The sequence below is a fragment of the Callospermophilus lateralis genome, chromosome 14 (genome assembly GCF_048772815.1).
Source record: "Callospermophilus lateralis isolate mCalLat2 chromosome 14, mCalLat2.hap1, whole genome shotgun sequence".
Lineage (NCBI taxonomy): Eukaryota > Metazoa > Chordata > Mammalia > Rodentia > Sciuridae > Callospermophilus > Callospermophilus lateralis.
In genome coordinates, this window is record NC_135318.1 from 22,967,668 (window position 1) to 22,984,962 (window position 17,295).

Here is a 17,295-nt window from a genome sequence, read left to right on the forward strand (position 1 = left end):
AACTTATTAGTCAAAACAGTGTGCTATTGGCATCAAAACAGACAAATAAATCAATGAAACAGAGGCCAGAGATAGACCCACACATATGTGGTCAATTGGGTTTTTGTTTGTTTGTTTTGCAGTACTACAGATTGAGCCTAGGGACACACTACCACTGAGCTGCATCCCGAGCCATTTTACTTTTAATTTTGAGATGGGATCTCACTAAGTTGCCCAGGCTGGCCCCAAACTTGCCTTCCTGCCTCAGCCTCCTGAGATGCTAGGATTCCAGGTGTACACCACCACACTCAGCTCAATCTGTTCTTGACAAAGGTGCCAAGGCAATTCCATGGAGAAACGATGATCTTTTCAACAAATGTTCTGGAAAAGTTGGACGTCCATAGGCAAAGAGGCCCTGGGGATGGAAACATGAGCCCATTTCAGTCTCCCACTCTCTCCATACGACCTTTTAAAGAGAAGAACGATTCATTTGAGAAAAGTCCTTTCATCATTTTTATGTTTGGCCAATCTCTTTAGCACTGTCCCAGTGACACTTATTTTAGACTTCTGACCTCTGGAACAATAAGATAATACATTTGTTTTATTACAATCCACAAATTTTGAGACAATGTGTTACAGCCACAATAGGAAACCAGCTCATCTGTGGTCATGGTAACTATGGTGATAAAAGTGCAGTAGACTTTTCCTGTATGGCCTCAGAGAGCAGTGTGGTGAAAAATGAAACAGGGCTGAGACCACTCTCCAGCAGTCAGAATCCATGCCTTCTTAGGTTCAGGGAACTCAGCAGGCAGAGGCATCCGTCAGATGAATGGGCAACACTTCCCAAGACTGGATAACTTTTTGTTGTTGTCCTAATTAGCTATACCTGACAGTAGAATGCATTTTGCTACATCATACATAAATGGAGTATAACTTCTCATTCTTCTGGTTGTACATGATGTAGAGTTAAACAGGTTGTGTAATCCTATATGCATACAGGGTAATAATGTCCAATTCATTCTTACTATCATTCCTACCCCTATATCCCCTCCCCTCCCTTCACTCCCCTCTGTCTAGTCCAAAGTACCTCTATTCTCTCCACCTTATTGTGAATTAGAATATCAGAGAAAACATTTGGCCATTGGTTTTGGGGGATTGGCTTGTTTCACTTAGCATAATATTCTCCAGTGCCATTAATTTACCGGCAAATGCCGTAATTTCATTCTTCTTTAAGACTGAGTAATATTTCATTGTGTATATATACCACAGTTTCTTTATCCATTCATCTGTTGAAGGACACCTAGGTTGGTTTCATAGTTTAGCTATTGTGAATTGAGCTGCTATAAACATTGATGTGGCTGTATCACTGTAGTATGCTGATTTTAAGTCCTTTTGGTATAAACCTAGGAGTGGGATGATGGGGTCAAATGATGGTTCCATTCCAAGTTTTCTGAGAAATCTCCATCTGCTTTCCAGAGTGGTTGCACCAATTTGCAGTCCCACCAACAATTTATGAGTGTGCCTTCTTCCCCACAGCCTTGCCAACATTTAGTGTTGTTTGTATTCTTGATAATTGCCATTCTGACTGGAGCGAGATGGAATCTCAGGGTAGTTTTGATTTGCATTTCTCTAATCATTCGAGATGATGAACACTTTTTCATATATTTATGGATCAATTGTATTTCTCTTTTGTGAAGTATCTGTTAAGTTCCTTAGCCCATTTATTGATTGGGTTATTTGTTATTTGTTTTTGTTTTGGTATTAACTTTTTTGAGTTCTTTATATTTCCTGGAGATAAATGCTCCATCTGAGGTGCATGTGATGAAGATTTTCTCCCATTCTGTAGGCTCTCTCTTCACATTATTGATGGTGTCCTTTTCTGAGAAGAAGATTTTTAGTTTGATTTCATCTCATTTATTTTACTTCCTGCACTTTAAGAGTCTTGTTAAGGAAGTCAGTTCCCAAGGCGACCTGGTGGGGATTTGGGCCTACTTTTTCTTCTATTAGGCTACATATGGATTTTGCTACATAGGGATTTCCAGTTTTCCCAGCACCGTTTGTTGAAGAGGCTATCTTTTCTCCAATGTATGTTTTTGGTGCCTTTGTCTAGTACTGGATAACTTTGAGACTGTAAAGTCCTTTCTCTAGGATTTTGAGAATTAGATGTGTTCATCAGTATAGTTGTTGAACCAGAATATTCATCAGACTTCTCCCTTCTCTCTGTCTACCTGAAGAGAAGTCCTACTTTGAAATGCAATTCATTTCTATGTTTTCTTTGCCATTTTCAGTCAGAAAAACACAAATTCACTCTTTTCCACTAGTGGCTGCCATTTTCTGAGTGATCTTTTCCTTCCATTTCTTCTCATTCTTGCCACACTTCTGCAAATTGTGAGTTTTCATGTATATAAAAATCCCTTTATGATAATAAATCAATTATTTGCATTTTGGTTTCCTTCCAGTCACTCTGCCTCCTACTTACCAGAAAGTACTCAATGAATAATTTTTTTCCCCCATGAAGTGGGCATTTTTTTAATGTTATTTTACAGACTAGGAAGTTGAGATCAGAGGGCTTCATAATATGCTGCATTTGGAACCAGAAAGAACAGGATTAGAATGGATGATGTGCTTGTAAATGTGCAATAGGCAACTCTCTGAGAGCATTCGTTGCCCATTTCCGTGGTGTAAATGCTTCCACCATGACTGATTTAATGGAACTGAGGTAAGACGGGAGTTGAAATAAGCCTGCTCAATGTGTCTCTCAAACTCTGATCCTCCCCTTCCAAACTATAAGAACATGGGCTCCTTTCCTTTTCTTTCAAATGAGCATATCTCAAAAGCCAGGGCAGTGCCTAGGTCGGCGGGCCTCTATAAACTCCAGTGCCTTTCCTTTATTCAAACAGAGAAACAGCTCCCGAAAGTTAATCTGGCCCAGTATTTTTCAAACTGAATCATGACTCATTATTAGGTTGTGAAATCAATTTATTTGCAGGGTGCAACCAGAATTTTTTTTTTTTTTTAAAAGAGAACAAATAGAAAAGACTAGAATAGAAGATGAAAGGTCAGAGTGCAGCAGACAGAGGAAGAATAAATGCTATTCCCTATATTTTTGTTCTGTTTTGTTTTATTCCTACGTGTGGATGAATATGTGTACCGGGTCACACACACACACACACAAAAAAAAAACATTTATTTTCCTGTGGCTCATGGTCAAAAGACAGCCTGGCAAAGAGCCAGCCTGGCAAATCTGGCTTTCCAGGAAGCTGTACTTTTACTTAGTAGAGTTGTGGGTGGAAGAGAAGCCACGATGAAAAGTACTTTGATAGCTTTTTCTGCAGCGGAAATTAAGCTGGGGCAACCAAGGGTGGAGCCTGGGTGGCCCGTGGGTAGGGAACAAGCCTAGGAAGGCCACTATGCCCCTGGTCTCCTGCAAGGCCAAGATGAGGCCCCAGGCAGCAACTGATCTGAGCCGTGGAGAAGAGAGGGAGCCTCACATGAGGAAGGAGAAAGGGGCTGCACAGGCCCCCTCGCTGCACATCTGCCAGGCTGCGCCCACCGCAGCAGCTCCCAGGCAGCCAGCAGTAGCACCATCAGATAAAAATAACCCGGGGTCTCAGCCCTGCTGTGTAGAAGTGAGAAAGGGTGTACTGTCCAAAGGGCTGAAACGTCACAAAGTTAGAGCTGTGGTCTTGTCACTTGTTGTGCTGGGCCTTCATTTCCCGATTGCTAATTAGAGGGCAGTTTTCCTGTCCAAGGTTATTTGGGCTGGGGCCAGGAATAAAGCTACTTGCTCACCGGGTCTCTGTTCCCTTGTTCTCTTGCTCAGGGTGATATTAAAAAAAAAAAAAAAAAAAAAAAAAAAAAAATCTCTTATGCCAAGACCTTGAGGTCTTGATGCATCCCTCTCCAGGATGGACGCAGCCTCACAAAAAAGTTTCTTCCCAAAGGATTTTCTCACAAGCAGGTGTTCAGGGCATCATGAAGAAACAAGGCTTTCCCAGAGGCCCTGCCTGTCCTTTGGCCAAGGCGGGCTCTGACTCTGACCCTGCTGACCCAAGCATACCTCTCACTAGTCCCCAAAGACCTTTCTTCAGGCCAAGGAGACAAACTCCTGTCCTCCCAGGGCCCGAGCTCTGCACACTAGTGAACCATGTGGGGAGGAGGTTACAACAAACGTCCCATTACTACAAGACCTATTGAGAATCAGCAGGTGCCTGAGAAATAGAGACCAAGTCTGCTATTTTCTTCTGGTCTCAGAAAGCTCTGACTAATAATTTGGTTTAAGCCCGACTCTTAGCCTAGCTTTCCTATCCCAGGATAGGAAAGACCACATCCACATCCAGCAAAGATCAACTACGTTCACAAGGACACAGCACTGTTCAGTGTTTGAAGCATGCTTCTTATCTTTTACTTCTTTATAGGCATTTCTTAAACTAGAGTGCACAGAACTCAGAGGTGCACGTGAAATTGGAAGAAACAAAAAATCACATCTGTATTATCACACACTACCAAGTAAAATGTAACATTTCCTGTTATCAGGAGTGTAGGGAACAAAAAACAGTAGTGTCAGCAGAACTTGTCACTGTCACCAATAGAAATCACGAGTATTTTCGTTTTCACAGTGCACTTGCTGCAGGTATCATGAAATATCATTTGTAGTCATGGCTACCTCAATATACACCCGCTGCTGGAACTCACTAGGCAAAACTTTAATAAAGAGGGATGTTTATGACTTTTTCACAAATACTTACATTTTTTAAAAAAGTTTTGACAGCCATGTCTTAGCATAATTGATTTTCTTTGCCACCTCTGTATCTTATTTAAAGCATTATTCTGAGAAGGGGATTACAACTTCTTCAAGCTGACAAAAAGAGCCATGGCACAAAAAGATTTAAGAATCCCCCAAGGAGCTGGCGTGGTCCTAAGCAGAACTACTGTAATGTGCAAAGATGAAAAGGACCGGCCCATACCCCAAGGGCTTCAAAGCTCAACAGAAATACCCATAAGCAAATAAAGAGCTGCACACTGACCTGATGGTGGTGTGCAGGTGAAGATGGAAGGATGGAGGACTGGCTGGGGAAAGTCTATGGGGGCTGGTAGGATCTGGAGTGTCAAGAAGTGAGTGTCCATTGACTCAGTTTGGACTATGGGTGCATGGACCACTTCCAGCTGGGGAGGAGTAGACCCATTAGCTTACCAGTCTCGAACTCCTCCTGCACTGCTCACTCTGTGGCCTGGGTGGGAGCAGCTGCTCCCTGGGCCTGTTTCATTTCCTCCCCAACATTACAGATGCCACCCAGAGCCCCAGCCTGGGAACAGGATGATGAACTGTCCCCATTAATCTTGGCCTGAGAGATTTCCTGGGACATAGAACTTGCTAAAATCAGGACAAGCTGGACCAGTAGAGCTGGTCACCCTACTCAGAAGCCAAACCCCACCCTTCCACCTAGGATTAATTCGGCTGCCTGGAATTTGGGTCAAGATATTCCTTACTGTCTGTCTGGGTCTCTCTGTCTCTCCCTCTTCCTCCCTCTACCCAATTTTTGCTCTAGCTCCCAGGCTTGCCAATGTCTGCCAAGTGCTTTGACTACTTGTCTTTCCCCTAGGGGCCTGTGGAGCACTACTCATGCTTTGTTTATAATTGAGGTATAATTTACACAAAGTGCTCAATTCCCAGGTGACTAACTCAGCCAATATTTATACACCCATGAAACCACTACCTGGGTTCAAGATGTAGAATGTTCTCCCACCCCGGAAACCTCCCTAGCACCTTCAACTAGACCTCTGAGGGTTAACCATTCTTCTGACCCTATCACCATAACTGAGGCTGACCTTCACATCAATGGAACGAGGCCATTTGTGACCTTCAGGCTTTCTCTCTCTGCTTGAGCTGGAATATCCACTCTTGCCCTTAGACATTGGCATCCTAGTTTGGGGCTTTGGGACTAAACTCAGACATTCACTTTCAGCCCCATGGCTCTCAGGCTTGAACTGAATTGTACCACTCTAGCTTTTGATGGTAGATTGTGGGACCTTGACTTCCATAACTGTGTGAGTCAATTTCTCTGATAATGTTCTTTGGACATATTGGTTCTGTTTCTCTAAAGACCTCTAACTAATACAATTGAGATGCTACCCCAAGGAGCTGCCCTCCTCTCCACTTGCTTTGGGAAGGTAAAAGGACAGCAGACAGCAGTGACACCCAGCCTGGTTCCAGAGCCTGTTCCCAGCAGGTCTGTCAACAAGCAACCAGTTGATTGATTAGGTAGGTTCTCCTTGGCAGCCTGTGACTGCAGCTGCTGAGAAGGACCTCCCTGGGGGCTCTGCTACATGGCGGCGGCTGAGAGTAAAAGACTGCCTTCTTTACAGGGCCACTGGAGCTGGTGAGGCCAGCCTGTGACCGGAAGCAGTTTTGTGTGATGGTGAGAAAATAGATTTTGAAGTTAGACAATCCTGAGTCCAAATCCTGATTCCTTCCCTGCTCACTAAGTGGCCATGTGACTTAATTCTCTTTGCTTTAGTTTCCTCATCTGTAAGTTAGGAAAAGACAATAATTCATTAGAGGAATTATTGTAAAATAACTTTATTTTGTACTGTATTTTGTATTGCAATAGCCACTCCTCGGTATCTGCAGGGGATTGATTCTAGGATCTCTAATACCCCAGGGAGACCAAAATCTGAGGACACTCAAGTCCCTAATATAAAATGGAGTACTTGTTGCATATAATGCACACAATCTTCCCACATGTTTTAAACCAGTGCTAGATAATCTATAGTACCCAAATACAAGGTAAATACTGTATAAATAATGGTTATGCTATATTGTTTGGAGAATAATATCAGGGAAAAAAAAACCTGTACATGTTTAGCACAGGTGCAATTTTATATAGAATATTTTTGATCCAGAGTTGGTTGAATCCAAGGGTGTAGGACCCACAAATGCAGAGGGTCAACCATTCATAGTAAAAACAGGCGTGGATGCCCAGTCTGGTAGCCACTTCTATATGATTGTGGGGGTGACATGAAATGAACTGATGGCAAGGGTTGATTAGCCCAGCACCTGGCCTACAGAATGACAGAAGTGCTCCTTGAACATTGCCTTCTCTCTCTTTCCTGATGGCCAGCTTGGCAAACAAACCATTTCTCTTTATCCCAGATAACAAAGGAGTGTCTGGTAGGGCTGGGGCCAGAGCTCACAAGCTTCCATCTCCCCATTTGTTTTCAAATTTTCCGGATCCAGAAACCTCTGAGGCCAGGCTTGGGGGCTGTTATCTTACGTGCTGGGGGGTGGGGGAGGAGAAATGTTGGCACATGGATTGTTCTCAATGGCCCCTGCTCACAAGCTGCCATGGATAATCACTGTTTATCAACTCATTGGAAAAAATGACTACAATTACATTTCACACATCAACACAAAGGAAAAATCAAAGCTCCACTGGAATGTCTGAGTCACTCTTCAGAGTCTGAATTACCGGTTCACTGTGACCCTTCTCCTTACCAAGTGCCCTCCCTGCAGGGGAAGGGGTGGAACCATCCAGGCTGCCATTTGCCAGATGCTTCCCAACCCAGCCAGACGCTGCAGACCACCTACAACTCTGTGGGCTTAACAGAGACCATAACCAGCTATTAAAGAGACCAGTGGGGATTAGAGGGTCATTCTTTTGTGGACAATTGCTCCAGACTCAGGGCTGAACTGGTGAGGAGAGCATGTCATTCACACACATACCAGAGCCAGGTAGCAAGAGGAGGAATCACAGTCAACCAGAACCCATGGCTGCCATTTGGCATTTTCACGCAGAAGTGAAATAATAGCTCTATCGTCGCAGTTTTCTTGTTTAAAAATGAATCTCTACATTTATGAGAAGAGAGTAGGAGGATTTAGCAGTGGCCCCTACTGAAGCACTGCATGGCCTGCCCCCAGGTGTGTACAGCCCAAAACAGCATGGAAGCAATTCACATGCTCCCCAAACCTGGGCATAAGTTCAATGTGCATCTCCAAGGTCACATTTTAAATTCACAGAAACAATTATTTCAGAGCATTTGGAGCTGGCATCCCTCGGAGAATCTGATGGAAGATATAGACATTCTACCTGCAGAAACCAACATATCACTTAGAAAGCCCAGGGAGTTCACAGGCTCCCCTGGGAGGTGGGCGTTCCTGGAACCCAAATTGTATTTGACAGTCTTCGATCTGAGCAAACCCTATGGTGAATGTGTTTGTGAAGTGCCTTTGGTACCCTGGAATCCCTTATCCCACTTCACCCCTTCCATATGTGCTTTTTAACACTTCATCTTTGAAAGTAGGGTTTGCTGGATGGAATGAGAAGCAGCTCAGTTACTGAGACCAATGGGTCCCTGTCCCAAGTTGTGACCACCACACCCCTCCCCTGGAGCTGCCCTTTCAACTGTTTAGAAGATCAAGACATTCTTTTCAAACTAGGAAATCAGATCAGATCAACCTCAGCACAAAGTGCCCATGGTTGGGCCTGTGGCTAACTTGGCCTCTGCCAGGTCATTCTTATTCTTCCAACATCAGGGCTATCTTAGATATCTCAGCCAAAACCATAATCCCTGGTCCCAAAGGGAAGGCTATTAGAGAATAAGGATAATATATTTCCAGGGGAAAGTGCATGCCCTGTGATGCTCAGTACTTCCAGAATCTTGGCCACCATCCATTCATTCTTCAAGTTGGTCATCAGCTCTTGGGCTGTAGTGGGTGGTGAGTAGCATGTACGGACTGGAGAAGTCTGTGTTTACACAGCAGTTTCATGCCTGCCAGTCTGTCTGTGAACTTTGGAACACTTCTTCACCATAGCAATACAGTAAATATCAATGATGATTTGTCTGCCTATTTACCCCGTAGAAAGTATTTTTATGTAGATGTTGTCTTTTTATTGTGGAAAATATACATATAATTTACCAGCTAAACTATTTTTAAGTATACAATTCAGTGCATTAAGCCCATTTACAATATTGTACAACATCACCTTTATTTCCAGAACTTTCACATCTCTCCAACAGAAACACAACTACTTTCTGTTTCTGTGAATTTGCCTACTGCAGGTATGTCATCATACAAGTGAAATCATACAGCATTTGTCTTTTGTGTATGGTTTATGTTCACTTAGCATAATGTGTTTGGATTTTTCCAGGTTTTAGCTGTGTCAGCATTTCATTCATTTTGTGACTGAACACTATTCCATTGTGTGTATGAGTCACTTTTTGTTTATCTACTCATCTGTCAATGGACATGGACATTGATATACAAGTATCTGTTTGAGTCTTACTTTTAATTCCTTTGTGTATATGCTAATCCAGAATTGCTGGGTTATATGGCAATTCTATTTATTTCCGTATTTATATTGTGATCCAATTATTTATTTTTTTCTGATATTGGAGATTGAACCCAGATCCTTGCACATGCTAAGCACATGTTCTACCACTAAGTGACCCATCCCCAGACCAACTGTTCCTTTATTCCAGCCATTTTAAGCATGGGAACACTGAAGCTCAAAAAAACAAAAGGAATTAGTTTACTCAAGGAAGGCTGTTAACTTTGGGATTGTAAATCTCTCTGTGCCCAGGACTAGGACAAGGGAGAAGTGAGACACAGAGGGTGTGGAATATGGAGAACTCCCTCCCATATTCTACATCACACCCCTTGCAAAGGACAACTTATCCACTGGGTGCAGTGGCAACACCAGAGCCCAGGATAATTCTGGCCTTTGAACATGTTTTAATTTATTTTAATAATCAGAAAAAAAGTAATTATAATCCATCTCGGATTGTATTTGTCTTTGTATCAACACAGTTCTGAAATGAAATTACACATACACACACATATATATTTTTTTTCAACAGAGGAAGTGGTCCACAAAGGCAAAAATGCTTAGGGCCCCCAGAAGCCATAGTGGTCCTTGCTATGAGAGTGAGCTTCCTGTTCATTTTTTGTTTTGTTTGCCATACTGGGGTAAGCACTCTACCACTGAGTTGAATCCCTGGCCCCCTATTAATCTTGCAGAGCCCTGGGCACAAGACGTAAGGAAGTTCTCATTTCCAGCTTCCTGCAAGTACTGAGCCATGCCATCAGGAACTCCAGAATGAGTGCCTCCTTAACTTTTGTGCCCTGGGCCCCTGGCTGCTCTGCCCGAGTCCTGACCTGGCTGGATTGTTCCCCATGGCACACTGGGCAAGAACGTTTTGGGGCATGAGTTCCACACTTGGCGGCATGCTTTGTGTCACTGAGGGAAAGAGTCAGGTGGAAGAAGACCAGCATTAGTCACAAAGAGGCTGGGTGTTTGCCCCTGTGAACTCCACCCCACAACAGCCATTAGTCCTAATTCCACACCATAGAGTTTGCTACAGCTGTGATTTTTCTGATTTTGTAAGAAGGGCCCTATTTGTATTCATTCCTGAACCATTTGCTAATTCTATCAGCCTGAAAGAACCAGCGGAGGGAGGAAAGGGTTCCTTTCTACAGGTCTCCCTCTGATGCAGAATCTTTCTTATTTTGTTATCCAATTCAGGGAAACCCACTTAGCCCCTCCTCGTGCTACTCTGACCCCACCCAATTCATGGGGCACGGTTCGTGCACATTCACTTGTGCGGGGAGAAGCATATGGGAAGAGAAGATGGATTTTATTTATGAATTCGTTCAGAAAATCACCACTGAGCACCTATCCTGTGTGTAGGCATTGGGGATACCAAAGTGATCCAAACAATCAAAAGTCCCTGCCTGCCTTCACGGAGCTTATATTCTAACAGGAAGCTAGACAATAGAACATAAAGAACCGGCAAAACACAGTGGGCCTAACTGCTGTATGTGGTGGAGAAAAAGAAAGCAGGGAACATGGAATAAGGATTGGAGCTTCCAGGTGCAATTCAGATTGGGCCGTCAGAGGTCTCATGGAGAAGGTTACATTTTAGTAAAGATCTGAAAAGTATGAGGGGATAAACTGTGAATGTGTGATACTCCAAAGAGAAGTGTCTGGATGTACAAAAGGCTCTGAGACTGCCCACGCCTGGCTGAGGTCTCTGATGTGTCCCTGTGGACTGACTCCTCTTAACATTATGAACAATCTCATGCTGCCTGATGAGGATGCAGTTCTTGGGTCCCAGTTCGCAGTGACCTCATTTTTTATGAGCCACCAGGGGTGGCATTTGCATTTGTTGACCCTTGGTCTCTCAGATTCTCTTCCAGAAGAGTCTAGGGATAGTCTGGTCAGTTGCTACTAGAGCTGTGATGTGTCCTCTGGAGCCATGACCCCTTTTGCACCCCCCTCCAACCCCCCAACAAATACACACAGAGAAGCAGAGAAAACAGTTGGTGAAGAGATGATGAAAGAACAGAGATAGAGATGGGGGTGGGGTGGGAGGATGGACTGGGAAGAAGACCACCTCTGGGTCCCTAACCACTTCAGACTCCAGGGTCCCTGCCTGCAGCAGAGGCTTCCACCCTTGGATTCCAGGAGATAGAGCTGCGTTGGCTTCTCCTGAGTTGTAAAGCGTCGCTCCTGGGAATCTTCCACAGTGGCCCTTCCTCAGACCTGGAAGAAGCTCTCCCTTTTGGCCATCAGGGTTCCCCAAGGAGTGACTTTGGGCAGCGTGGCAGAGTGGAGAGGAACCACAAGTTTGCCCTCCAGCTCTGCCATGTCCCAGCTGGGCAACCAAGTCCTGGAGTCCCTTGTTCTCTTCCTTCACCTCCATCATGGAGGTTATATGGAGCCCTGCCTGCTCTCCTGGCCGTCGTGAGGTTTTAACAATGGAGCCTCTGTGGAAATGATCTGCCAGGTGTCACATGCCATAGAAACGCAGGTGGTCATCGGCTGCCTGCCGCTGGCCCCCTCAGCCTGAGCCCAGTCTTAGCTGGCTTTCCTGGGCTGAGTCGCCCTGCCACTCAGCTCTGTGGCTGAGCCCTACCTCCGCCTGCCCAGTCAAGGTTCCACCCAACAGCCCCTCCTTCCTGCTTCCTCCTTCTCTTAGCCTTCAAGTTTTCTTGTTGAATTGGTTACTCTGAATCAGCCCACTCATCACTGGCCTCTCGACAACCTGCATTTCCCCCCCCCCCCCCCCCCCCCCCCCCCCCCCCCCCCCGCTAAGGCTCCTGTGCTCTAAGCCCCCACCCTTGACTGGATGACTCAGCCCATTTGCAAACTGCCCACTCCCACCCCAGCGCGTGCTCCTGCCACAAAGATGAGAGCCTGGTGTGTTGTGCAGCCTCAGCCCGGTCCTTCCTCCCGAGGTTTGCAATACCCAAGAGCCCAGTGCGATTCTTCATCAGGGCTGGTGCTCGCAACCTGGCTAAGAAACCTGTAATATCATTCAGTGATCTCCTGCATCTGTATTTTCCTCCTCGCTATCCTCCAGTTTCAGTCACCATCTTCTCTCACACCTATTGCCCCAGCCTCCTAGCTCCCTACTCACGCTTCTTCTCTCTCCCTAACCACACCATCTTCCACCCTATCCTTAGAGTGAGACTTTTGACAAACTGATCTATCACCTGCCTGCCTAAAAATCACCCCAACTTAAAATAGTCCACAGGATGAAATTCAAATCCTTACTTTGGTACAAATGGTCTCTCAAGATCTCCCCAACATACACACTTCCCTCAGACCCGGGATGTGACCCCCTTGGATATGACTCCCACCTGACAGCATTCAAAGCGCTCCCTTATCTCCACACTTTAACACTAACCACTTGACAATCCTCCCTCCTGGTGCAATAGAAGACGAGTCCTGATCGCTGATCCCAGTGCCCCCTCCAGGGATTAGACCCCATCACATCCCCCTATGTTTTTAATAATCTTTCTTCTGCATCTTCAACCCCCTCTCCTTTCCAATAACATTTCAAGTCATTTGGCTCTCCTCCCATCTTAACAAACATTTCTTTGGTGCCACAATCCCCTTTAACAACTGCTACTCCCTCTCTCTTCCCGCTACAACCAAACTCTTGAGGGAGCCTCTGCATTCCTTCCCTTCCCTGGTACTCCAGTCTGGCTTTAGCCCTGCCCACTCCGCCAAAGCCTCTCTCTCCAAAGTCCTCAATGGCATACAAGACACTAAATCAAATCAACATTGTTCAGACCTCCCCTCCTTCATGTTCAGGAACATGTCATGTGCTGACTGCTCTGGGCTTCAGGACTCTCCCCAGCCTCTCATTTATAGACTCAGTTGCTGGCTCCTTGCCTCTCCTCAGCCTCCAAGGCAGGGACCCGGGCCCTCTTCTGTCCTCCCAGCCCTGTGCTTTGCCATTTCACTAGGCAATCCCCTGCTTCCTGCAGACACTATCTCTACCTCTGTAACTCTCAAATGCATTCCTGTAACCCGGAATTCTCTGAGCTCCAGGTCTGTAACTCCAACTGCCCACTGTCCACTTAGGTGACTCACAGGGACCTTAGACCCAACATGACCAAACTTGAATTTGTGTCTGCACCCCACAATTGGTATTTCTCCAATATTTTCTCAGTGAACTGTCCAAACCAAAAATATGGCTGTTCTTGGTTGCCAACTATTTATTCTTGCTATCTATCACCATTACTCTAGGCTAAGCTAGAGTAGGACCATAGGTATATCTTTTATCACTTAGAGTAATATAATCATTATCCTCCTCCTCCTCCTCCTCTCCTTTTCCCCCTTCTTCCTCTTCTTCCTTAAAGGAATGTCCTTCTCACCCAACAGCTTTGAACCCTGGATATACGTTGAAATCACCTGAAAGACTTAAAATAATTGCTAGTATGGGAGCCTCGTCCCAAACCAAGGAAAGCTGAATCTCTGGGAGTGGGCTCCAGACATCCTTATTAAATCTCCCCAGGTAATTCTAACTTGCACCTGGAGCTGAGAATCACTCATCTAACTGGTCTCCCCACAGTCATTACAGCTGCGCTCCATTTCCCACACCACAGTCTGGGAGTCTTCTTTGTAATGCACATTCATTGCGTCATTCCCCTGGCCCTTAAAATCGAGATTCCGGCCTTTTGGACTCCTCTGCTACCTCACTCCTCTGGCCTCCAGTGAGCCTGGGCCTCGCTCCACGCTGGATCACTTCAGATGGTCTGGACTCATGCTCCTTGGACCTCAGGCCCCCACCCCTGGGATGCCTGGCTTGGTCACTCCCACGCAGCCCTCAGGAGTCAGCTCAGCTGTCACCTTCTTTGGAAGGTCTTTCTTGATCCCCAGAGCTAATGAGCCGTCCCTACCCCTTCATGTTCCCATAGCTCCTTCCTCCCCTTCACAGACCTGGCACAATTGTCAGTGCATAGTTATCTGTGTAATTCCTGTTGATGTTGTTGTTTGTTTGTTTTTAACTTTAGTTTTTCCACTAGAAAGAGGACAAGATAATGTCTGCCTTGTTCTTTTCTGCACTCTTGGCACTTAACCAATGACCTGGTACCTAGTAGGCATTTAATAAAACTTTAGGGGTTATTAATGAAAATACACATGTGCCCTGTAGCTTGGCATATTTTTCTTTCTATTCAGAATGCACCAACCCTGTTCATAGCCTCTCTACTCCCCACCTCACCCCCGCAAACTCCTACTGATCCTTCATGACACAGTTTCAAAAACCCTTCTCCACAATTCCTTTCTGGTTCCCTTAGGCAGAGTTAGTTTCTTCTCCATAAGCTGAAAATATGTGTCCTCTTTGATATTTTGGTGGCTTGCTTATGACCTTCTTCTTCCCAAAGCTGTACTTCATGATCATCTCTCTTTCTTCTAGAGTTGAAACAGATTTGATGGATAAATGAACAAATAAATGAGCTAACAGGAGTCACATTACTTAATAGTAATTCTAAAGTGAAGAACAGACACACAGATCGCTCACAGCCTATGTGCTCAGCTCTTATGCCGCACTCCCTCTGGTCAGAGCTTTCTGGATTTTCCTCTTGGGCCTCTGCAGACAGTTCTAGAGCAGTTCTCTGGGGCAGGCTCTGGAGGTGGGCTTCTAGAGTGGGGAAGGCCATGGGACTCTTACAGTTACATATAGTTACAGCCTCTCCTGGGGAAGCCTGGCTCTGCTTTTAGGCCCCAAGTTGGAACCAATGAATTGTTAAAGCCAGCAGGTTTCTAGTCACAGATGAGGGGTGGTGGGCAGAGCCTAAGTCCACAAGGGAGTAAGGAAGTGGCCAGAGCGAGTGAGGCACTAAGGAAGAGATGCCTGGTGGCAGACTCCAGCTGCTCCTGGAATTTTCCACACCTGATTGAGGCTGATCACTAACCTGGCCAGCCACACTCAGTCGGAGGAAGAGCCCGTAGCCCCAGAACCACTTCTGTGCAACAGTAGGGACTGGCCTGGGCAGCTGGGCAGAAGGAACGCTGGGTTGGTTCACGTCTGCTGACCAAGTGGAGAGAAGCCGGCGGGCAAGGGCAGAGGAAGCCATCTGGGGGACACAGCTGAAGTCTCCCCCCTGGGTACAGCCCCACCCTGCCTGCCCTCAGGCCCACTTTCTCTTCCCCTGACCAACTCTTCTGCCTGGGTGACAAGGGAGAGATGGGGGATGGGTGGGGAGATGTCTGGAAAAGAATCACCTGCTTTGTGTTAGGAGCAGGGCCAGGGGGTGGGCAAGAAAGACCTCTCCCAGGTCAGAGAGATGGAGCACGGTTGACCTCATGGATGGTAAAAGTTAATAATGATGCTAGTTTTCATTGAGCATTTATTTCCCAGCAGTTGGTTAAGCACCCTACAAACATTTTATGGAAGATCCTAGCTCATTACCAAAAGGAACTGAATTCTTTCAATTGTGCCTCCACCACCTCAAGTGTTTGCTGAGGTCACCACAGGTGGAGGGTGAGGGACTCATGAGCCACCTAGACCCTCTCAGCCTCATGGTTTTGGGGTCCCTTAACTACTGGCTGTGCCCCAGATGCTTCTGAGTGACTGACCAGTGGCCATGCGAACTCCCAGTATGCACAAAATGACAAGCCCCTCACCTCTTACACGCTCTCCACACTTCTGCTCCCAGCCTTGGGCTCCCCTGCTGTCTCTAAGGCCAGTTGCGACTAACAGGCTTCCTGTGCCCAACCCTGAAGGACGAAGCCCACAGACTTCTGAGCAATGGGCACAGGAGACAATTTGCCCCCTTCTTATCCCTGGACAGTTCTGAGACTCAGATTCATTCAGCCTCTTGGAAGATGGCCCCATGGTATCAAGCCAGCAGTCTGCTTAGCATAAGTGGGGTCCTGCTCTGTAGCACCCTGGCATTGGCCCTCCTGGCTTCCCGTATCACTCCCCTCTTTCTTTGCTCTTGCTTCTTGCATACCCTGATAAAGCAGTGGTGTGTCTGTGTGTGCTCAGGGTATCCCGGCTAGGTATGAAAGCACATCATTTATGTTAAGGGAGGTGGGACACAGATCGTGGACAATTCCAGGCTGAAGGATAACTTGTTCTGTGATAAGAAGTGTGATTTGTAGGAAGACTATAAATACTCAGAGCCAGGTGGAAAATAGAGGATCGGGGCAGAGGGACTTATGAGCCACCTAGACCCTCTCTAGGTGGCTACGGTACTAGTCTAGGGGAAGCTGGGGCTGCTCAAGCAAATTTGAGGTTCTTGTCTGGTGACCTGTGGGAGAATGCTCTTTTCTGGAATAATTGGTGAGCAAGGGAAAGCAATGAAGCTTCCATCTGTGAAGCTTCCTCTGTCCTCTGCCTAAGTGTCCCTGTGAACTGGTTACATCTGGAGAAGAATCCCTGATCCTTGGCCCCCCCCCCCCTGTGGTTCATCTGCATGGAGATTCCCTAGCTGTGTCAGGTGAGGGGGGAATTCTAGGGAAGCCTCTCTGAAATCCAGTTCTGAAGAAGCATTTCCTAAAATGACTAAACATTTCAGAAGTGCTGCTTGGAGTCTTGAGCTCTCTGCTCCCCAGGACGAACAGAAAGTCTTAGTCTTGGTATTCCTCCCCAATGCAGGACTTTCCCATGGGCCACCAGTTAGCCTGGACACAGGAGAGACTCCCGGGTTCAACTTGTCACTATCTTCCTTGGCTTCCTCCCTCCGGTGTCTGGCTGTCTTGCCTCCCCACCATTCTCACTCTGTTCACCTGCCCACCAACAGCACCCTGGAGGCTCCCTCACGGTCATGACGGTTCCTGTTAATTCCAAGCAGCCATGGCACCAAGGAAGAGGAAGGTGGATTTTAAGCTTTGGTAAGGGCAGGATTGATTCCACCTGAATGAAGCAGAAAGTTACCCTCTTACTGGGCCTGAGCTTACTCCAGGACCTGAGCAAAATCTATACCCCCTAGATGGTCCAGCGCTCCTAACTTGCTAGAATTCTGCACACAATAGTATTTTTTAAAGTTCTGATTAACAACAGAAAATAGTACCAACC